This window comes from Oncorhynchus mykiss, chromosome 6 (assembly GCF_057628025.1).
Source record: "Oncorhynchus mykiss isolate SJ-2025 chromosome 6, ASM5762802v1, whole genome shotgun sequence".
Taxonomy (NCBI): Eukaryota; Metazoa; Chordata; class Actinopteri; order Salmoniformes; family Salmonidae; genus Oncorhynchus; species Oncorhynchus mykiss.
The window spans coordinates 73,053,924-73,077,017 of NC_143027.1; the positions used below are offsets into that span (position 1 = coordinate 73,053,924).

Genomic DNA, 23,094 nt, shown 5'->3' on the forward strand with positions numbered 1-23,094 from the left:
ACAGAGAGTCTGGCAGTATAGTGCAGGTTCCTAGCCCTGAGCCTGGAGCCCTCCCTCCCTCCCAGTGTGCTCTAGTTGTTTTCTACAGGCTGGCAGGCGGGCAGCACAGAGAGTCTGGCAGTATAGTGCAGGTCCCTAGCCCTGAGCCTGGAGCCCTCCCTCCCTCCCAGTGTGCTCTAGTTGTTTTCTACAGGCTGGCAGGCGGGCAGCACAGAGAGTCTGGCAGTATAATGCAGGTTCCTAGCCCTGAGCCTGGAGCCCTCCCTCCCTCCCAGTGTGCTGTAGTTGTTTTCTACAGGCTGGCAGACGGGCAGCACAGAGAGTCTGGCAGTATAGTGCAGGTTCCTAGCCCTGAGCCTGGAGCCCTCCCTCCCTCCCAGTGTGCTCTAGTTGTTTTCTACAGGCTGGCAGGCGGGTAGCACAGAGAGTCTGGCAGTATAATGCAGGTTCCTAGCCCTGAGCCTGGAGCCCTCCCTCCCTCCCAGTGTGCTGTAGTTGTTTTATACAGGCGGGCAGCACAGAGAGTCTGGCAGTATAGTGCAGGTTCCTAGCCCTGAGCCTGGAGCCCTCCCTCCCTCCGCAGCAAGCTGGGCTGCCCAGCTCCTCAGCTTTAACATGGTCTGTGCCATGTTGTAATGGGCTCCCAGGGCATGATTGGAATATAATAACTGTTTCACTATGTTTTTCTTACCCCCCTTCACTCTCCACAAATGTAAAATGTCCCCGGCTACATGGGATATATAGTAGGAGCTGTGATGTAAGATGTTATTGCTGGATATGCAGACTAGGAAAATTTGGAATATTTTCCAAAAATCTCCCGGGCAGAAAGCATTATGATGTCACAAAGGCCACATTGTAGCCAGTTTGGGTGTACAGAGCTGTGTTTCCCTCTCTTTCTCTCTTGTTCTGTACATTGTCCGGCCACCTTCTGTGCTCCATGCCCAGGCTACAGGCTTACTTCATGTCCGTTTCCTTTTCTTGTGCTGTGAATCAATGCACAATGGCCCTATAGGACCGCTTACATAATGGGAAAAGTATGTATATCTTTGCACAGACAAAGTACAGTTTGAAAGGTTTAGTAAGCTTCAATTACACTATGACATTATTATTAATTATTATTTTCTCCCTGCTATGGGAATAGTGATTGTATTACAACATGGTTATTCATGTTATAATAACAATGTCAACATATTTGATTACAGAGTTTATTACAATATCCAAGTATTTGTGTATAGTAGAGTATAATGTGAACACACACACTCATGGTCTTCGGCTGAACCAAGTGATCTTGTGTTATCGCTCAATGACTTCAATTACAGTATGACCAGGAGGGCAGTATGTTTCCAGCCATCCTCTGTCTGAGGGCTGTAGCTGTCTGACAGGGACCATCTGATTGGCTGTGTACAATGGCAGCATCATGGGAATGGAAATGCATCCAGCAGTTAAGTGAACAACCATGCATCTTCTGTTTTCCCACTAATTGAATTTGGCACTAAAATATGCTGGCAAGAGCCCCTTACCTTGTTTGACTTATTTATTGCCTGACTGGAGAGGTAATTCGACCTCCTCATTTCAAAGGATCTTTTTGGTCCAGAAAAAGAGTGTAAAACTCAATTAGCTTAGTGATCAGTGACTGAAACACCACATTTGTTTTCCTGTGAGGGTGAAGCAGAGCTGGGGAGTGGAGGAGAGCAACTAGAGCCCTGATCTCTTAGCTACCCTCCATCCCCCTCCCCACCGCTGCCTCGCAAAGCTACAGGGTGAGGGGAGAGAGAGGGGAGAGAGAGAGCCCATACAGTCCCTGCCATGTCACAGGAGATTTGTGTCCTCCCTTTAAATCATTTCCCTCTTTAGAAGATTAAGAATGCAGAAATATTCTCAAACCGATCATTTTCCCTACTCCCAAGTGGACTAGTGCATTTGCAAACGCCACTATTAATTGCTGTTTTCAAAGAAGACAAATGATCCCTGCGACAGTAAATAAAAACAAAAATCAGAGGTTATAATGTTAATTGTTCAAATGGCTGTACAGGGGTCAGTGGAGCCAGCACAGAGCATATGCACCAATCACCATCAGATTTACAGACCAACCTACTTGGAAGGCAATATCAGTCTTACATGTTAATTGTTGTACCGTTGTTTATTCTTAATCTAGATCTTGTTCTGGTATTTTAGAACACAATGTACCATCCCCAATGTACTCTATGGACACACCGTGGGAATCCTGCTTATTTCCCTTCCAACCTTTTCATCTCAGAGAATACTGTTGTTCAACAGAGCCTTGCTTTGTGACCGGCTTCTTCTGTATCCGTCTTGGTCAAGAAGTTCACCACTAGACATATTTATCAGGATGCACGGGGCTTGAATTGTAGATCTAAACATTTATGACTACATTGCAAATGCATGACTGAAATGGCAACACAGACTGTGCCTGTGTGCTTCTGTTTGAAGAGGGACAAAACAACAGGAATCATTTGTGGCCACCGATGTGCCTTGTTCTAACCTGATCTTTTCTGGATCAATTGTTTCCTTTCTGGTTTAATTCACCATGTGATTGACTTCCAGTGCTTTACTGTTGGAAAATATCCACATTGAGCCGTGCTGCCTGAAATAGGGAAGTCATTTGAATACAGATGCTCACAGCTCAGCCCTGGTCACAGGATGCCGCTCCCAGTCAGGAGACAATTGCAGGTTGATTATGTTGCTACTGACAGAAGTTGCAACTCCTTTGTGCGGCTGAGATATTTGCATTTAAATGTTTATTGTAGGCATCTAAAAAGCATAAAGACTGATTGTAAGCTTTGGCTGCTGGTTTGTACTTGCAACAAAAAAAAAAGAGAATTGCAATAAGGGAGATTGACATGGAAATTAGGAAATTCTTTTCAAACCGAAGGTTGGAGTAAATAAGAAATTATTTTCAAACCGAAGGTTGGAGTAAATAAGTAGCTCTGTGTTGTTGTTTTGTGGTGCTGGTGTTCATTCTTGATTTGTATTGAGAGGGTCCATTGTCAGATTGGGTATGCATATGTTTGTAGTAAGACTGCATTTCAAATTGTTCGTATCTAATACAAAGTAGAATGATTCTTTCAGATTGAGGTGTTTTCTTGGATATCTTTGTATATACCACAACATTTTGTCAACGTATTTTTCCCTGCGTTTGCTTCATACTGCATGTTTGTGTGTAACAAGCGTGTGTGAATGTGTTTGGTACCATTTTTATGGTTTTGAGAGCTGTCTGTGTGTATGTTGACTGTGTGTTTTTATTAGCTTTGACAAAAGCTGTATGTTCGTGTGAGTGACTCTTTCTATGGTATCCGTGTGTATATGTGCTTGACAGGCTCTGATATGATGACAGAGTGTGTATGTATGTATGTGTGTGTGTCTGCCGGGTACCCATAGCCGAGTGATGCCCCTGCTGATTCTGTGCCTCTGGCCCTTTGTCCTGCAGCACTCAGCGTGTCTGCTTCCTCAGGAGACTGACAGGCCTCTCCAGTGTGACCACACAAAGGACCAGCCTTCTTTGAGGTGTTAAAAACTTCCATTTATGCATCTCCCTGGACAAAAAGCACCAAGCCCATTTGAGTCCGGTGGCGACACAGGCAGACATTGTGGCCACGCTTCCCCAGCACTCATTTCACAGATTCTGAAACCAGTATGTGGTGAACAGGATTTGAGGGGCTAAAGTGCCCCACGAGGGCCAGGCGATAAGAGGGAGAAACACCACCACTCAGTAAACTAGAAGATGGGGCTGTGGAAAATAAGTACATTACCTGAGAGAGAACTAGGCTTGTTTTCATAACCCCCCACTCAATAAGAGAGAGAGAGAGAGTGAGAGAGAGAGAGAGAGAGAGAGAGAGGAAGGGATAGAGAGAGAGAGAGAGAGAGAGAGAGAGAACATCCTCTCTTAGAGAAGGAAGAAAAGAAAAGCCTTCTGCTACTGTGGGGGAATTACATCCTAGAAGCTGAGAATAGTAGACAAATCAACAACCAAAAGACAAGGCTAGCCTCTAAGTTGACACTATTCTTGTCTTTGAGTGGAGAATATGTGAGTGTGAATCAAAGAGAATTGACAGGTTGCACACCCGGCTGTTACTAACACAGGGAACATGAATGCCTCCTGCGGTGGATTGAAGCCTTCTAGTGGCTGGTCATTTCTCTATCCAACCACCTCTGTAAATTGACTTTTAGTCTTGTTATTTGAGGCAGAGTAAATCACATGTAATGTATTTGCGGTGCGGCAGGCATATGAAATAACGGTTTGATCACAGAGCTGTCTGCCTCTCTTCACAAACACAGGGAAGAAGGTTTGATTCTCCCTTTACCGCACCACTGTTATTCACAGAGGAATAGTGAAACACTCAATAAGACAGAGTCAAAAGCCCTGTCACTGTTTCAGACCTGCACAATAAAGACATTATTGTGTGGTGTCACTTTCGCAGCCTCTCCTGACCTGAGTGTGATTGACAATGGTGAGTGTTTCAGGCAGGTCTTCTTTGATCGTTGTGACAGGAGGCCTGGTGCAGCTCCATCTTTAATCTGTGCCTGTCATGTTCACATGAGAGAGAGGCAGAGAGGAGAGAGAAAGAGAGAGGGGGGACAAAGACAGAGACAAAGAGCAAAAGAGAGAGAGACACAGCGATGGAGAGAGACAGACCGAAATAAAGAGGGAGTGAGGGAGAAAGAGAGCGAGAGAAAGAGAGAGCAAGGCAGGAAGAGAAAGAAGGGGAGAGCAGGGAGGCTGTGACAGGTAATAGTGTGCTGAAGCAGCTGTGTCTGGCTGTGATTGGAGCGTTTCCAGCACCAAATAACTCAATGATATGGTGGATTTTTTTGTGTGGAAATAAAGCTTGTCTTTGTGAGCTCATATTCTTTGGCATGCCTGTGCAGTGTGCTCTGTGCCACAGGGAATTTATAGCTTTCTGTTAACCAAGTTATCATAGGGACATCAGCGCTCTGTCTCCTCAACTGCTCGTCTCTCTATCCTCCCCCTGTTGTAGCCTGCCAACCCCCAGGTAACTGCAGCCCTGCTAACCTCCCTGCTGACCTGGGCATCAGATTGTATTAGCCCAGACATGGCTTTGACCTCCCCTTTTTGTAATGACGGCCTTTCATTCACTGCATACTACAGCTATGCTTTTTCTCATTCGCGGTGGGCGATGTGGGGAAAGTGGGTTGATTTTGTGGACTTGGATATTGAATCTGACAATGGCTTGAGCCGAGTCCACTAATAGACATTTCAGCAGAATTCTCACCCCCCTTCTCTTCCCTCCACCCCCCATTTCCCCAAGGCTCCCTGCTGTTTAGCCTGTACTGCTGTTACCTCATTGCCTTATCCCCCCACCCACCCAGCCCTCCCATAGTCCCCAGCCCTGGATGGGCCACTGCTGCCTCTCTCTGTCTGTAGAGATAACCAGGTCTCAACCAGGTGGGGACCAACACGCTGATGGCAAAAAGATTGCCTCCATTGTCAAAATAACTACCTCTGCAAAATCCCTACTTTAGCATGTTTGGACTAGAAGGAGTGAGGGCTGGAATAGTGCACTGGGGATATTTAGAAAATGTTGCAGATCTGGATACAGCTGTGTTGTGCAGGGGATTGGTTTGTCCTGTAACATATTTGCATATACACTCACGCGCACACATGCGCACACATACACACACACACACACACACACACACACACACACACACACACACACACACACACACACACACACACACACACATCTGAACAATGTCAATGGCAGTCTCATATTCATGTGTGTCTTTGCTTTGTTTGTCCTGTCTGGACATTGACAGAGAAAAAAGACACTTGTGTAACTACGTTCTGTATAGTTGTTCTGAAGGTTGGCCATTGATTCTCAGCCATGTGCATATGATGGTCAGCGAGAGAGACATTACCCCGTTATGTGCTGGGGTAATCAAATCAAGCCGAGCCCCCTGTAGATGAACACATGCCTGGAATCTGAAGGTTCATTTGATTGGATCCCCTCTCTTCGGTGATGTCTGTGGAACAGCTTTCACTTACATATGAAAGGAAGGATTTCAGGCCAAATGGTAGCTCCAGAGGGCATACGTTCAATCTGTAACATACGGATAAATGAAAAGTAACCAAGTGAGAAAGAGAGAGAGAGGTTTTTGTATTAGTGTGTAGATTTACTATAAATCCTGCTCTAACATGACAGACATGTGCGTTTTGGATTATGGCCCTAGAGGCCTGCTTTAACTCGTTAGCCCTGACACACAGTGTCCTGACACCGGGCTGTGGTCTGGTGTTGGAGAAGTGTCCTGACACCGCCTGTGGTCTGGTGTTGGAGAAGTGTCCTGACACAGGGCTGTGGTCTGGTGTTGGAGAGGTGTCCTGACACAGGGTTGTGGTATTGGAGGAGGGTCCTGACACAGGGTTGTGGTATTGGAGGAGGGTCCTGACACAGGGTTGTGGTATTGGAGGAGGGTCCTGACACAGGGATGTGGTGTTGGAGGAGGGTCCTGACACAGGGTTGTGGTATTGGAGGAGGGTCCTGACACAGGGTTGTGGTATTGGAGGAGGGTCCTGACACAGGGTTGTGGTATTGGAGGAGGGTCCTGACACAGGGTTGTGGTATTGGAGGAGGGTCCTGACACAGGGTTGTGGTGTTGGAGGAGGGTCCTGACACAGGGTTGTGGTGTTGGAGGAGGGTCCTGACACAGGGTTGTGGTGTTGAAGGAGGGTCCTGACACAGGGCTGTGGTGTTGGAGGGGGGTCCTGACACAGGGTTGTGGTATTGGAGGAGGGTCCTGACACAGGGCTGTGGTCTGGTGTTGGAGAAGTGTCCTGACACCGGGCTGTGGTCTGGTGTTGGAGAGGTGTCCTGACACAGGGTTGTGGTGTTGGAGGAGGGTCCTGACACAGGGTTGTGATGTTGGAGGAGGGTCCTGACACAGGGTTGTGGTGTTGGAGGAGGGTCCTGACACAGGGTTGTGGTGTTGGAGGGGGGTCCTGACACAGGGTTGTGGTATTGGAGGAGGGTCCTGACACAGGGATGTGGTGTTGGAGGAGGGTTCTGACACAGGGTTGTGATGTTGGAGGAGGGTCCTGACACAGGGTTGTGGTGTTGGAGGAGGGTCCTGACACAGGGTTGTGGTGTTGGAGGAGGGTCCTGACACAGGGCTGTGGTGTTGGAGGGGGGTCCTGACACAGGGTTGTGGTGTTGGAGGAGGGTCCTGACACAGGGCTGTGGTGTTGGAGGAAGGGCCTGACACAGGGTTGTGGTGTTGGAGAAGTGTCCTGGCACAGAGTTGTGGTGGGGTTTAGGTGGAGGGTCCCTTTAATATAGTCTAGGGGTTTGGCCAAAGACAAAGGAAAGGAAAGGCCGCCCTTTGACAGAACTACCACAGGTGTCCTTGAGCTCTCTGGCCCGGGGCCTTTGAAGTGAGAACTGTTAGTCTGTCTGTTGGGCTTGTTCAAAGGGCTTTCTGTTTGACAGATCAATCCCTCTGCGTCTCTAGTGTGGGACATAGATAAATGTTGATTTTTCTTTAAAAGCGGTGCTGTCTGTAATGTGTGGCAACCCCCTGACTGACTGTCCACCTGTGGTTTAATGAGAATTATCTATTTGGCTGATAGCTCACCACCCCCGATGTCTCGGGTACTCCAGTAGTGCAGACAGCTGGTGGTGTGTGTGCGTGTGTGTGCGTGCGTGCGTGTGTGTGTGTGTGTGTGTGTGTGTGTGTGTGTGTGTGTGTGTGTGTGTGTGTGTGTGTGTGTGTGTGTGTGTGTGTGTGTGAAAGTGTGTGTGTGTGTGAAAGTGTGTGAAAGTGTGTGTGAAAGGGTATGTTAAAGCGAAAGATAGTGTTCCGTCAGTGTGTGTATGTGTTCATTTTGTGTTAGTTTCCGTTTATGTGTGTTGTGTTTCAGTGCGGTTTGTTGTCACCAACCTCTCTGCAACAGCTGAGTAAAACATTTCAAAGGCTCTACGGTTATTGTGGACACAATGATTGGGTGATAAAAGTGTTGGGGGAAACTAATAAACTGAATTTGGAGTTGATTGGGATTCTGTTTTAATGAATCCATGATCGTCTAATTAGTGAAAGGAAGGGTTCCCATCTCTGTGTTAATTCCCCAGCAGCCCATAGGCTGTGTTCTGAGCAGGAAAAGAGCTGCTCTACTGCATCACACCACTACAATAGTCTCTGTCTGAAACATTCTTATCACACCAGACGAATTACAACATTTGTTTAATTATTTGTAATATCACTCTGATTTTTCTTATTATCTATAATCATAATCATTTTTCTCCAGACAAATGATTTCTTTAAATAAGCCATGAATACAAAATTACATATTTTCTATTTGTCTGTTACTTTCCTCATTGTTTCAATTAACATCACATTATACATTCAAAGGCTTGTTAATTTCTACCCCCTGCAATTAAAAGTGTTCTCATTTATTAACGGGAATGAGTCAGATGTTATACACTGAGTGTACAAAACATTAAGAACACCTGCTCTTTCCATGACATAGACTGATCAGGTGAATCCAGGTGAAAGCTATGATCCCTTATTGATGTCACTTAAATCAACCTCAATCAGTGTAGATGAAGGTGAGGAGACAGGTTAAAGAAGGGTTTTTAAGCCTCAAGACAACTGAGACATGGATATGTGCAACTCAATATTAGGAAGATGTTCTTAATGTTTTGTAAACTGTATATTTCATAAAGAAACACTTGTTTATTGAATTACTACCCTGGTTATGTATTTAATACAGTGGGCTATGATAGTCTGGGTGGAGAGCGCCCTTAGTGGGTTTTGAAAGTAAAATTGTGTGTGTGTGTGTAGACGTCTGTCTGCCTTTCTGTCTTTGTTTCTTTCTCTATTTGTCCATCTGCTTGTCTGTGTGTGTGTCTGTTTTTCCATCTCTGACCCTGTGCGGGTGCGCGTGTCTGTCCGTATGTGTATGTGTGTGTGTGTGTGTGTGCAGTACAGTGCAGAGAGGTGAGACAGTGTGGTGTGGACACTGGCAGACTGCTGGCTAGGACGGCTGGGTCCTTTGAGAGGTTGGACTGTCAGCTCAGAGGCGCTATAAAGATGACAGCAGATTACCATTCAGTCAGGGCCAGTCTGTGGGCCTTCTCTCTCCTTATTGTTACTTTCAGTCTCAAGGCTGCACATTCAGATCCATTCGTGACTACTGCTTCTTTCTGGTCTATTCTATTAACCCTCCATCCTCTCTTACTGAGATCTCTTTTCTGTACTTTGACACCAATTGCAAATGTGTTGGTATATTTCTCTGGTCTGCTGTTGGTATCTTTTATTCCCTGCCTTGCCGCAGGAGACCAAGGTACAGTAGCACAATTACTGGCAGATCAATTAAGTGTGACCTTAAAAACCTCTGTCCTGGTTTAATTGGCGGTGCTGAAGCAGGGTAATTGTATAAATCAGCTGTTAATGAGATCGCAGCTTGTTGCGAAAAACAAGATAATGTGAGGGAATGAACATCAATGAGCTTTGTGCCGTTTCAGGCCCGCGCTGTGACTGTGCACAATGATCACTCCACTTCTCTCTCACTTTGAATATTGTTGTGGTTCCTGTTTTGGTGTGTTATTTTTCCACTGTATGGAGGTAGAAATATTGATGTTAAATTCCGGGTTAGATAATGGCTAAAAGTGGTATGTCCATATTGCAGAGGCTTCGGGTTGTTTGTGTTTTCCAGAGCTCTGGCGGCTGGGCTCAGAGAGAGACATGCCGTCACTAGCAGAGCATGCTGCTAAATAAATCATTAGCCTGCCGCGCTCAAAGAAAGAGAGTCAAAATTAAATAAAACAACCACTTTATATGAAAGCCATGTATTAGTGGAATCTACTGGCTGTAGGACAGATTAATGAGGTATTAGAGAAGTGGATTTTAAACATTGTCTAAGACGTGGTCCCGAACTCTTTCATTACTAAAGCTGTTTTACCTCAGCTGTAGACGTTCTGACCATGGGCCAGCATCCCCTTCTCATCCTTACCCCCTCCCTCCTATCTCCCTCTCTCTCCTTTCCTCTCCAAGTTTGTTTTGATATGTGCAAATAAAGTTATTTTACTGATTGTACAGATTTTTTTTTAAAATAATGTATCCATAAAATATGTTGTTTTGAATTGAATGTCTGGGATGGACTGTTTAACTGTTTTGAGAAAGAAAGAGACATTTATATATTTTGTCTGTTTTTTTTTTTTATCATTTCAGGTCACTTTCATGAGTTCAGAATCAACTAACCAGTGATCGCTGGGTGCTGGGGGTTTAGTCTTTCTCTTTGTGTAAGTACCCTTTTTCCTCCATTTTGATTTCTTTCTAAAGGCTATCCAGTTAGATTTCTCTTTCACCCCTGGAGGCCTCCATCCACACTGAACACCTGCATTGAATGAAATGCACAAATAAATACTAATATAATGGATGCTACAGAATAAGCTTATATTGTTACTCCACATGGTCACTTTTACAATTTAGACTCTACATGACCAAAAGTATGTGGATACCTGCTCGTCAAACATCTCATTCCAAAATCATGGGCATTAATATGGAGTTGGTAACCCTTTGCTGCTATAACAACCTGCTATAACAGCCTCCACTCTTCTGGGAAAACTTTCCACTAGATGTTGGAACATTGCTGCGGGGATTTGCTGTAGCATTAAGATTTCCCTTCACTGGAACTAAGGGGCATAGCTCAAATCATGAAAGACAGTCCCAGACCGTTATTCCTCATCCACCAAACTTTACAGTTGGCACTATGCAATGGGGCAGGTAGCATTCTCCTGGCATCCGCCAAACCCAGATTTGTCCGTCGGAGTGCCAGATGGTAAAGCATGATTCATCACTCCAGAGAACGCGTTTTCACTGCTCCAGAGTCCAATGGCGGCGAGCTTTACACCACTCCAGCCGACGCTTGGCATTGTGCTTGGTGATCTTAGGCTTGTGTGCGACTGCTTGGCCATGAAAAGTAATTTCATGATGCTGCCGACAAACATTTCTTGTGCCGACGTTGCTTCCACAGGCAGTTTGGAACTCCCTAGTGTTGCAATTGAGGACAGAAGATTTTTACACGTTACATGCTTCAGCACTCAGCGGTCTCATTCTGTGAGCTTGCGTGGCCTACCACTTTGCGGATGAGCTGTTGTTGCTCCTAGACGTTTCCACATTAACAGCACTTACAGTTGATCGGGGCAGCTCTAGCGGGGTAGAAATTTGACGAACTGACTTGTTGGAAAGGTGGTATCCTATGACGGTGCCAAGTTGAAAGTCACTGAGCTATTCAGTAAGGCCATTCTACTGCCAATGTTTGTCCATGGAGATTGCATGGCTGTGTGCTCAACTGTATACACCTGTCAGCAACAGGTGTGGCTGAAATTGCTGAATCCACTCATTTGAAGAGGTGTCCACATACTTTTGTATATAATGTTTATTTTGGAGTTGTTTATTCAGGTACAGAATCTTTATTTTTTCAGATTCTGCTTTTATTTCTAGTTAAAAGAAAAATACTGCACACAATCTGAGGTTAAAGTACATTCTGACAGCTACGTTCTTGTATTCTAGCTTTAGTTGTATATAGAGGTTGAATACAGAAGACCATGGAACTGGGACACGTACATGCATAGTCAGGCTAGCTAATGACGTCAAGGCCTTGTGAGACTTGTGAGTTTACCTCAACCTCTGAGGCCCTTAGAAAACTAAACCCAGGTGTCTTGGTTATTTTCCTCACTTTTCATGTCTACCTCCATAGTAGCATGTATAGTGCTTTTGATTCTATTCTGTACGCTAATGTCGGCTGCTGTTATTGGTAGTTTATGGCTGCGTGTCGTCTCAATAAGAACATTCAGGGAAGAAAGAGTCCATTTCAGGAAACGCAGGCAGCGCCTCCGAAAACAGCCAGTATATGGCTGCACTATATTGCTATAATACACCTTTAATGGGAGCTCTCTCTGCTGCACTGTTGTAATAAAAAATGGATCTGAGAAAATGTTTCTTGAGCAAATAAAGCCAAGAAAGTTTAGTTGATTTTAATATTTTTTCAAATGTCAGTTGGAGATGGTTTCCGGAGAGGCAGGACTGAATGATATGAATGTGGCTGAGGAGTCCTTGTTGGTCCTGTATAATCAACTGTGGCACTGATAAGAGTCAATCCCATCTCAAAGTTCACGGCCATTTACTAATACCGATGGTTTATCTCTGCCATTTCTCCTCAAACACAATTGTCTTCAGTGCAAATCAATGCTCCCATCTAAACCAAATTGCCTAATGGTTTTATATATTTTGTTTGTAGTGTCTGTTGGTGTTGTTACGTCTGTTCTCAATGGAAGTCCATGTTGGGAATGTGGGCTTGTCTTTAGCTGCAGTGAGCAGACAGAATGGTGGAATAACAAAGCCTTAGCTTTGGATTTTATCACCAATGAATACTGCTCAGGGAAAAAAATGGATAAACTTTGTGAAGGGACATGATGAGTGAATGAGCATACATTAGCCAGACTGCATCGCGTGCTAACACTGTGTAACACTGGTGAGCTCCTGATACTACCACAGCTTTACACTTTGTAGTATTAGTAGTAAATACACCAAAACAACATGGGTCCACTGCTTCCTCTGGAGAGAAAGACCTGGAACCAAGATATTAACATTGTTATTGACAAGTTACAGGTTACCTCTCTCTATTTTGGGAATAAAACGTTTGGTTATTGTTGGACCAAAGGGAAAAAGATAACTACATTAGCTACTGACTAAGAACATAAACATCAGCCTTATGGTTGGCATAGGTACAGTTGGTTGAGTGACAGGGAATGCCTTGTTGTCCACTAGCTAAGTGCATGCGCGTGTGTGTGTGTGCGTTTTCTTTTGTAGGAACAGCAAATGCTCCCAATGATGTGTGTGTTGAACAAAGGACTTGGTACTATGTGTGTATGGACCTGAGGTAGACTTTAGAGGTCTCCTACATTACTTGAGATGCTCCCACTCATGAGGACCTTGATAGTGAATAGCCAATGGAATGAACACCTGAGCTTTTCTCTTCGAAGCAGAAGATAAGGTGCATTGTGGGAAAAATGCTTGTAGACATAACATCATATAATTGTAAATGTTTTATTTAATTGTTATTCAGTGATTGTATGTGGTTGTCATTGACCACAGTACCCAAATATCCCCATTTGTACAGTTAGTACTTTACTCGCACTGTTATTTTAGAAGTGTCAGTGTGCGTTAGAATAGATTGTACCACACTCACTGTGTCTCCCTGTCTTAATGCTTTTAGATGGCCTGTGTGTGATGTTCCAAAGACCTGCTCCACTCCCCTGTGCTCTTCTATCAGCCAGACCTGACACACTCATTCATCTAAATCCTATGCAACTTGAATCTACATGTTTAATTCATCATAAACGAGGTGGTGAGTCATTTTGACCGTGTGTGGCTCCGATGTATTTCATCACTCCTGTGTGAACTCATTTGGAAACACCAAAGTGTGGAGGGCCGAATACGCTCTTTGTCAGCGTGTGTCATCATGTAATAAGTGATGGACACACAGCAGTCACTCTGGGCTATGCTCAGTCCAGCACTGATGCCCATCAAGGGGAAGATCTGCTGGAGAGGTTTTCTGAGAAATGAAATAAACAGCACTTCACCACAAAATGAAAATGAATAACCTTTGGTTGGTTATCTTCTCATCTATTATGTATCAAATGCTCTTGTTGGTTCAGCCAACTGACCCTGTCTGCACTGATTATGACCCGTGGTGTAGATAAACGGAGACTGCTTGACAAAGTGATTTTAATTTCATCAGCCTTGGTTTCAATTGCTGTAGAGGAACACTGGGAATATTCAAATTGATTGTTGGCAGATTTTTTTATCTGTCAGGAAAGAGTTTCCGTACAGGTATGCAGATACAGTATGCCTCCATTCACTAATGCTGTATAACCCTGATAGATCCTGTTAGTTGTAAGGTTTGGTGACATTGTGTCTAACCCCTTTAGATATGAACATTTTTCAATCCCCTCTGTATGAGCTGCCATCCCAGCAACATGCTGTTGTTATCGGGGTTATACCCTCCTATCAGCTTTATTAGATATGAGGCCTGATTTGATGGCTTGATGTGCTTTATTTGATTCTCTGTAGAATGAAACCTAGTATAGACTTGGCTGCTTTCCTTCCTCTCAAGTCGCAGCCCTTGTAGGACAGAGAGAAGTTTCACCTATTAGCTATATACTGCAGAAAACGGGACCTGAGAACATGCCATTAATCTTCTCGCCTCCCCAGCTGTGGAAAGTAATGCATAACTAAATGTCTGGTCAAATGAATTAATGATTTCATCCATGAACTTTTCTCCCAAAACGCCATGAATCATCTCCGGCTGATAATGCGCTCCGACCCTGGAGTGTGAAATGCCCGTTGCGTTGAGAGTATCCAGTTAATTGATTCGCAAATTATTTTAAGTTTGTGGTGCCCAGGGGAGTGCTGGGCTCTAGTGACGGCCATTTCGGGAGAGTTTAAAAACTCTTTCTTTCCATGCCTGGGTTGGATTGTATTTAGCAACAAGTCCAATCAAAGCCTGGGAGAGGGGAGAGTGGCAGAAGGGAGAAGACCTCCACAGGTCCCATGTATCCACTTTCTCCCCACCCCGCAACCCCCAAGCCCTGTCTGGAGGGGGATGCTGGATAGGGGTCTCTAAAGTCCCCCCATGGTTAAGATGTTTATTATTTGAGTTATGCAAAAGGTGCTACTGCATTTAATGTACTTTTGTTTAGGCTATCTTTGTCAGTAAAGAATGGAAAAAATACAGAAAAAATACTAAGTCATTTTGTTAAATATAATTATTCTCTCCTCATGGTGAAATTCTCCGGGGTTGTTGTCTTTCTTCTAGGGGTCATTAACTTGTAAACATACAATTTTTGCTGTAAACTTACATTTACATTTCTGAAGAAGTTAGACACCTAAACGAATGGGGAATGATTGACTTGGACATAGTATAATGTCATTACTCTTTTAAGTTAATTACATGGCTTCACAGTGACTGGCGTTAAGATGAGAAGAATGAAGGTTGAGAACAGCTCACAGTGAGTAAGCATCGTTAGTTGATCTTTCTGAGAAATCAGCTGCCGCTGTCTGAAATAACCACCCTGCCTAATTGATCTCAACATGAATGTACTGTAAGCTCAGTGAAGTTGTTTCCTTGTTTGTCCTGGAGGGTGGAGCGGGGTTGGAGGATCCTAAACCTGTGTTAATGTCTGCATCATGCTCAGATGGTCTTGCTGTAGTGTAGCCCGACCCAGTAGCTAGCGTCCGTTACTCCCCCACTAAGTGGCTGGATCTCTGTGCTAATACCAAGGAGCCTGTAATCTGGGCCCATTAGCAGGCGCTGTCATTCAGACACACTGTGTCGGCCTGATTTAAATAAAATGAAATGAAGATGGTTGTTTCTGGTCCCTTGGCTTCAGTCATTGCCATAAACATATGCTCCATGCCCTGCTTCTCTCCATCTTATTTCTCATTTTAATTTGTTGTGTGGGCTGTGCTAGAAATCACATTTAATACAATCCTCCCAGGGACTCTGTCATATAATAACATGGTAATTTCTGTGTATCCTTTTGAAAAATGAGGAAATTAATTCTTCCTGACATGTTGTAATTATTCCAGTGTGAACGGTGGATAGGCTGCCTCCCCAGCCCCCTATGTGTCGGAGGCAAGCGGCTGCCGGCGGGTGCCGAGGTGCTAATGCTGACCAGCAGCCCGTTTAATTTGAAACATGAGCAGACACCTTTCAACACACCTTCTTAATGTTGGAGTGCCTCGCAAATTAATTCACTACTCATCTGGCAGCTCTAGCTTGGGGGGATGGAGAGATGGGACACTATCACTATTAGTCAAGGTGTAGTTGTAGCCTAGGTTTGTGTGTGTGTGCGTGTGCGTGTGCGTGTGCGTGTGTGTGTGTGTGTGTGTGTGTGTGTGTGCGTGCGTGCGTGCGTGTGTGCGTGTGCGTGTGCGTGTGTGTGTGTGTGCGCGTGCGTGCGTGCTTGCGGAGGTGGGAAAACACTGGGGATGTTGGGGATACTTGGACAGGTTTTCTCTAATCCTCTCCCAGTGCTGTCAGTAGGCCACCCTTTCACACATCTCCTCTGGCGACTGAGAGGTCTGAAATGCTTATTTAATTAGACCGTCTTCAGCCTGTCATTAATACAGCCCTCTTATCTACATTGAGACACTATTGGAACAGATTACTTTGGAGATCGCAAATTTGTCCCCCACACATGTATGATGGTGGAGCCTTATCTTAAACATCAACCCCTGTCCTTGCAAACATGCAAGGCTCCTTTCCGCTGTGTCCTGCTGAAGTAATGTGTTAGTTTCCTCATAGGTAGTGTTGTGTCTTCCCCAGCACAGGTCGAACTTAGTGTCTCTCTCTCCAAGCCAGCAGCAGCAACTCTATCCTGTGCCTGTCAGACAGATCCCTCCTTACCCCTCCCTCACCCCTTCCTCCCCCTTCCTACCCACTCCCTTCCTCCTCTTCCCACCACCAGGATCCCACTTTAAATATAACCCCCCCATGGGATCATCGATTAATTAATTGCCTGAAATTAAGACACCGCAGTTGTTCCTATATGAAATATTTCTGAATGACAAGGCAATTACACCCAGAGCTTGGTTTATGTTCAAAAAGAAATGTAATCGCTGCTCAACAAGGGAATCTTAATATCATCACTGGCCAAGAGCAGAGGTACTTAGTATAAGCAGTGCTCTTCATCCAGAACTCTGCAGAATGTATATGATTAAGCAGAACTAAGAGTGGCACAAGTGTGTGTGCGTGTGTCTGTGTGTGTGTTATACTGTGTATGTGTGTGTGTGTGTGTTATACTGTGTATGTGTGTATGTGTGTGTGTGTGTGTGTGTTATACTGTGTGTGTGTGTGTGTGTGTGTGTGTTATACTGTGTATGTGTGTGTGTGTTACACTGTGTATGTGTGTGTGTGTGTGTTTTACTGTGTGTGTGTGTGTGTGTGTGTGTGTGTGTGTGTTATACTGTGTATGTGTGTGTGTGTATGTGTGTGTTATACTGTGTATGTGTGTGTGTGTGTGTGTGTGTTATACTGTGTATGTGTATGTGTGTGTGTTATACTGTGTATGTGTATGTGTGTGTGTTATACTGCGTGTGTATGTGTGTGTGTATGTGTGTGTGTGTGTTATACTGTGTATGTGTGTGTGTGTGTTACACTGTGTATGTGTGTGTGTGTGTGTGTTATACTGTGTATGTGTGTGTGTGTTATACTGTGTATGTGTGTGTATGTGTGTGTGTGTGTGTGTGTGTGTGTGTGTGTTATACTGTGTATGTGTGTGTGTGTTACACTGTGTATGTGTGTGTGTGTTATACTGTGTATGTGTGTGTGTGTGTGTGTGTTATACTGTGTATGTGTGTGTGTGTATGTGTGTGTGTGTGTTATACTGTGTATGTGTGTGTGTGTGTGTGTGTGTGTGTGTGTGTGTGTGTGTGTGTGTTTGTTTGTTATACTGTGTATGTGTGTGTGTGTGTATGTGTGTGTGTGTGTGTTATACTGTGTATGTGTGTGTGTGTGTGTGTGTGTGTGTGTGTGTGTGTGTGTTATACTGTGTATGTGTGTGTGTGTGTGTGTGTGTGTCTGTGTGTATGTGTGTGTGTGTGTGTGTTATACTGTGTATGTGTGTGTGTGTGTGTGTGTGTGTGTGTGTGTGTGTTATACTGTGTATGTGTGTGTGTGTGTGTGTGTGTTATACTGTGTATGTGTATGTGTGTATGTGTGTGTGTGTGTTATACTGTGTATGTGTGTGTGTGTGTGTTATACTGTGTATGTGTGTGTATGTGTGTGTGTGTGTTATACTGTGTATGAGTGTGTGTGTGTGTGTGTTATACTGTGTATGTGAATGTGTGTATGTGTGTGTTATACTGTGTATGTGTGTGTGTGTGTGTGTAACGGATGTGAAATGGCTAGCTTAGTTAGCGGTGTGCGCTAAATAGCGTTTCAATCAGTGACGTCACTTGCTCTGAGACCTTGAAGTAGTAGTTCCCCTTGCCGCGGCTTTTGTGGAGCGATGGGTAACGATGCTTCGTGGGTGACTGTTGTTGATGTGTGCAGAAGGTCCCTGGTTCGCGCCCGGGTATGGGCGAGGGGACGGTCTAAAGTTATACTGTGTATGTGTATGTGTGTTATACTGTGTGTGTGTTATACTGTGTATGTGTGTGTGTGTTATACTGTGTATGTGTGTGTGTGTGTTATACTGTGTATGTGTGTATGTGTGTGTTATGCTGTGTATGTTTGTGTGTATGTGTGTGTTATACTGTGTATGTGTGTGTTATACTGTGTATGTGTGTATGTGTGTGTTATACTGTGTATGTGTATGTGTGTGTGTTATACTATGTATGTGTGTTAAGTGTAATTATAGGGGAATTTCTCAAAGTGTATGGGTATGACACATGCACTCTCTCATGCACTCTCTCATGCACATTAACACACACACACACGCACACATGTAGACAAAAAGCTGACACCAGACAAATAGACCTTAACTGACCATAGCATTCTCAATTAAACCATCCCATTGACATTCACCTCATCACGAAGTCCTCATTGAATGGTCAGCCACTGGATAGTCATCAGCCAAATGTTTCCTAATTACCTGGGATTTGTCATTTGTACTTTTTCTCCTTCCATTCTCCTGTTTTAGCCTGACATGAGGTCACAAAAGAGGGTCACAGAGGACGTTATGATTATGGAGTACAATATTGAGTCATCAAGATGACGATATTTCCTGAGAAAGAAAGAGTAAAAAGTCCAAAGCAAGGAGGGCCAAGGCACTCTTAATCTCATTAAAATACCTTTATTTGTATGGCATGTTCAATGGAACAAATAGACACGACCAAGGCCATGCTGCCGAAACACGTCAGAGTTTTTAAATATTTGTTCCATTGAACATACCATGCAAATAAAGGCATTTTAATTATATGAAGAGTTCCTTGGTCCTCCTTGCTTTTTAACATCCTTTTTTCTTTTTAACTAGGCAAGTCAGTTAAAAACAAGTTCTTATTTACAATGACAGCTTAGGAACTGCCTTGTTCAGAGGTAGAACAAACGATGTTTACCTTGTCAGGTCTGGGATTCGATCTAGCAACCCTTCGGTTGCTGGCCCAACGCTCTAACCACTAGGCTACCTGCCACCCCTGTACTTGTTTGCTGCTTTTCTTTCACTCTGGGGTCCAATTTACCCCTTTTACCAAAGAGCACTTTCTATTGACAAAGACCTACTATTGTGTAGCCTAGCAGCGCTTCCCTTCCTGCAGTTTGAGTTAGTGCAAGGCATTGTAGACATCCAGGCTGTTAGAGAGAGAGGGAAAGTGTGTTTTCCACTGTAATTATGAACAGAATCTAAGAACCTGTGACAGGAGGGAAAAAAATAAACAAACATAATTTATTGAACCTTTGGGGCCGGGTTAAAGACACAGAACTGTAATTGATTTGGTGTGTGTGTGATAAAGAGAGAGAGCTTTTGTGTGTGTGTGTGTATGCTCGTCTATGAGTGGGAGAACAGAGGGCTTGCAGGCAGCCGTGGCGTCATGCTCTGGGAGAAGAGAGGAGAGCTTTGTGAGCGGTGGGTGGGTCCCCCCATGACTCAGAGAGGAGGAGAGGCGTCAACATGGCCGCCTGGCCCAGAGGAATTAACGTCCCCACACCCTGGTTAATCAGTGCCATCTTGGCTCTACGTCATCACCCAGCTAGGGAGCAGTCTCCTCTCCTCTCCTCCATCACTGTGGAAGAACTGAGACACAGACAGTACCAAGCCCTCAGCCTATTGACTGCTGCTGCTCCCTGTACTATCCAGAGTTGTCTGGGACATGATCCTGTTTCCTCCATGTCCCCCTGGATACATCGGTCCTCTCACTCCTCTTTTCCCTTCTCCTCTCTCAACTGCCTGGGCTGACATGTAGGCATAGGTTATAGCCAGACTCTCCCATTAACTAAAAGTCACTTTCTAGTGACCAGGTCAGACATGATGTAGTAGAGTCTGTCTGTAGGTGGCCGCTGTGTCTCTCTCTCCACTGGGCTCAGCTCTGCTCAGCTCTAAGCTGGCCTGGGCTGTTAATGACTGAAGGCTGGGAGCAGCGCTCCATGCCAAGACCCACATGGCTGTGGTGGTGCATTAATTCAGCAGTCAATTTGACTGGAAGTTTGAAATCTGTGCTAGGTTAGGGGGACGTGCTGAAGCTGTGTTAATAGCTAGCTTGTTGTCCATATGGTGCTGCTTTAATGGAGCACATTTACTGCAGATGGTGAGAGTTGGTTGGGCAGAGGCAGCTTTTGGCAGAGGTCCGTTCTTCGAAAAGGCTGCCGTGAGCCCAGCGCTAGCTGTCTTTTAACACTGATGTCTATCCTCCCTATTTCTCATTCACCAAAACGCTACCCTTGAAATGTGGCCTGCTCTTCGTTTAAAACTCAAGGCTCCCCTGTTTTCTTTATGGCTCTATGGAGAGGAGCAAATACAATGTGGCTCAGTCACTTTTTCCTGAATTCAGTCTCCAAACCGTATCTTTACATCTATAGAGCGACGTACTTCAGTCTCCATTACCACTATGGAGTTTTACACAGCACACACTGCTGAGGAAACACAGGCAGAGAGACAAGAGGGAGAGGAGAGAAAAACAGAGAAGGAGAAAGATAGCTGTGAAACAGTAACAGAATGTGGCCAAGCAGCAAGAGAGATGCAGATGGAAGGAGACAGGCAGACAGACAGAGGGATAGAGACGGACAGGCAGACAGACAGAGGGAAGGAGACAGGCAGGCAGACAGACAGAGGGATAGAGACGGACAGGCAGACAGACAGAGGGAAGGAGACGGACAGGCAGAGAGACAGAGGGAAGGAGACAGGCAGGCAGACAGACAGAGGGAAGGAGACATGCAGGCAGACAGACAGAGGGAAGGAGACAGGCAGGTAGAGAGACAGAGAGATAGAGACGGACAGGCAGACAGACAGAGAGATAGAGACGGACAAGCAGACAGACAGAGAGATAGAGACGGACAGGCAGACAGACAGAGGGAAGGAGACAGGCAGGTAGAGAGACAGAGAGATAGAGACGGACAGGCAGACAGACAGAGAGATAGAGACGGACAGGCAGACAGACAGAGGGAAGGAGACAGGCAGGTAGAGAGACAGAGATGGACAGGCCTCTATGGCTCACTGTCCATTCACTCAGTGGGTTTTATCTAGGTTAGTTTAAGTTTCCTGTGACTTTCCATAGCCTTGTTGCCTGTCTTGCTAACCTGTTACCAAGGAATCTAAACTCCAAACGTGGGTTTGGGGCACATGATGACGGTCTATTATGCAGTTATGTCATGTGTTTCTCTGTGTTCGAGTCAGTCCCCTTACTAAAGATGAGATGGAGAGAAGACTGAGAAAGAGAGGAGAGAGAGAGAGAGAGAGGAGGTGCAGAGAGAGAGGTGCAGAGAGAAGTGTGTGTGTTTTTAACACTTCTCAGAGTGGTGAGGAGACACGCTTGATCGGTTCGGCATGATTTGACTGTTGTTTTCTCACGTTGTCACTGGTGTGATGTTGGTATTATGGGCTCTGAGAAGAGCAGGGCTGAGTAGAGTGGGGAACAGAGCAGAGCAGGGCTGAGTGTAGTGGAGCGGGGAGCAGAGCCGAGCAGTGCCACTGGCCTAACGCCCTCCTCAGACACCTGATTGTGAGGAAAGTGTCGGCTGAACCCACTGGGTCTCGCGGGTCCACCGCCCTGCTAAGTGCTGGCCAGGCTAGCCTGAAAGGCACAGTGTCCTTGGTCTTGTCACTCTTTCCATTCTCTCAGTGGCTTTGTCTCCACAGCCTCACTGGAGGAGAGGAGAGGAGAGGAGAGGAGAGGAGAGGAGAGGAGAGGAGAGGAGAGGAGAGGAGAGGAGAGGAGAGGAGAGGAGAGGAGAAAACAGCAAATTACACTCATGTCCCAAAAACTGAAAGCATTTAGGGCCAAGATGCTGGATCTCTTTTTCTCTGATGTGTGTTATTTATGATGACGTCTACAAGGGAGTCGACTGTTACAGCAGGAGAAAACACTCATTAGTTGCAGCAGGTTTTTTGTCTTTGCCGCTACTGAGTATTGCGTTTTCTAACATGGGTTTTGAAAAGCTCACTCCAGCTTTAGCTCTTGGCTGATCAGATGCTGGTGAGATGGTGATGTGTTTTACAGGACACGGATGTGATGATGTGTAATACTGAGACAATTGAATAACAAGCTGAAACTACACTGTGTCTTTCTATGAATTGGTGTGATGACTAGTACATATTTATTTCTGCTGACTTTACCATTGTCCGAGAGGGAAGATTGTGGCTGTTTTTACAGTCTCTCTGAAAAGGGAATTTCCTGGTAATTACTCAAATTTTAGGCTATAGTTTTGATATCACTGACGTACTTGTATTCCAACCCTCCACCCCCCGGCTCCACTCCCAATTTGTTTTCTGTAATAATATGTTGATGATAGTGCTTAAAGAGAAGCACACAGCAGTCCAAAAGCACAATATACTGCACATACAGTATATATTCTGAAGACCAATAACAGAGGCAAATGAAACCTGTTGGGAATCATTTCCAGCCATGTGCTTCCAAAATGTTTCGGGCGAGGCTTCTGCACGACCTCTCCGAACAGTACAATTGTGAACCACACCCTCCCGCCTAATTGGTGGTGCATGTCCCAGCATCGGGCCCCTGTGGTGGGGCTCCTAGGAGCCACAGAGCCCTCGCCACACAGCTGGACCACCTCTGGCTGCTCCTCCTACCACTCTGAGCCCTGCCAGAGGCTGATCTGGGATCAGTGATTACAGAAATGTATGTGTCACTCTGGAGAGAGCCTAGGAAGAAGGCTGCGCTAGGATCAATAGGAAAGGGTTTATTTGTTGCAAACATATCATCAGGACCTTGCTGTATGCAAATCCACTCCCCTCTCTGAGGAAAGACTAGAAGTAATGACGTCAATGCAAAGAAGAGAGGATGAGCTTCCTATCCTCCACACTGCCTTAATTAAAGACAAACCTTATTAGAAGAGAAATATGCATGCATTGCTCTGTGATTTTTGAATGTTGCTTTTTTTCA

The 23,094-nt window shown here is 45.1% G+C and overlaps 1 protein-coding gene across 51 annotated transcripts in view; it reads left to right on the forward strand.

Moving 5' to 3' along the window:
- The window catches only part of LOC100136290 (SOX-LZ), a 200,174-nt gene that overhangs the window by 20,596 nt on the left and 156,484 nt on the right, over positions 1–23,094 (forward strand). For 25 of the 51 annotated variants that reach the window (XM_036979115.2, XM_090236762.1, XM_090236763.1 and 22 more), the window contains exons 3-4: positions 10,207–10,277; positions 13,256–13,387. The gene's annotated coding sequence lies outside the window, so the exon portion shown is untranslated. 51 annotated transcript variants of the gene reach the window in all.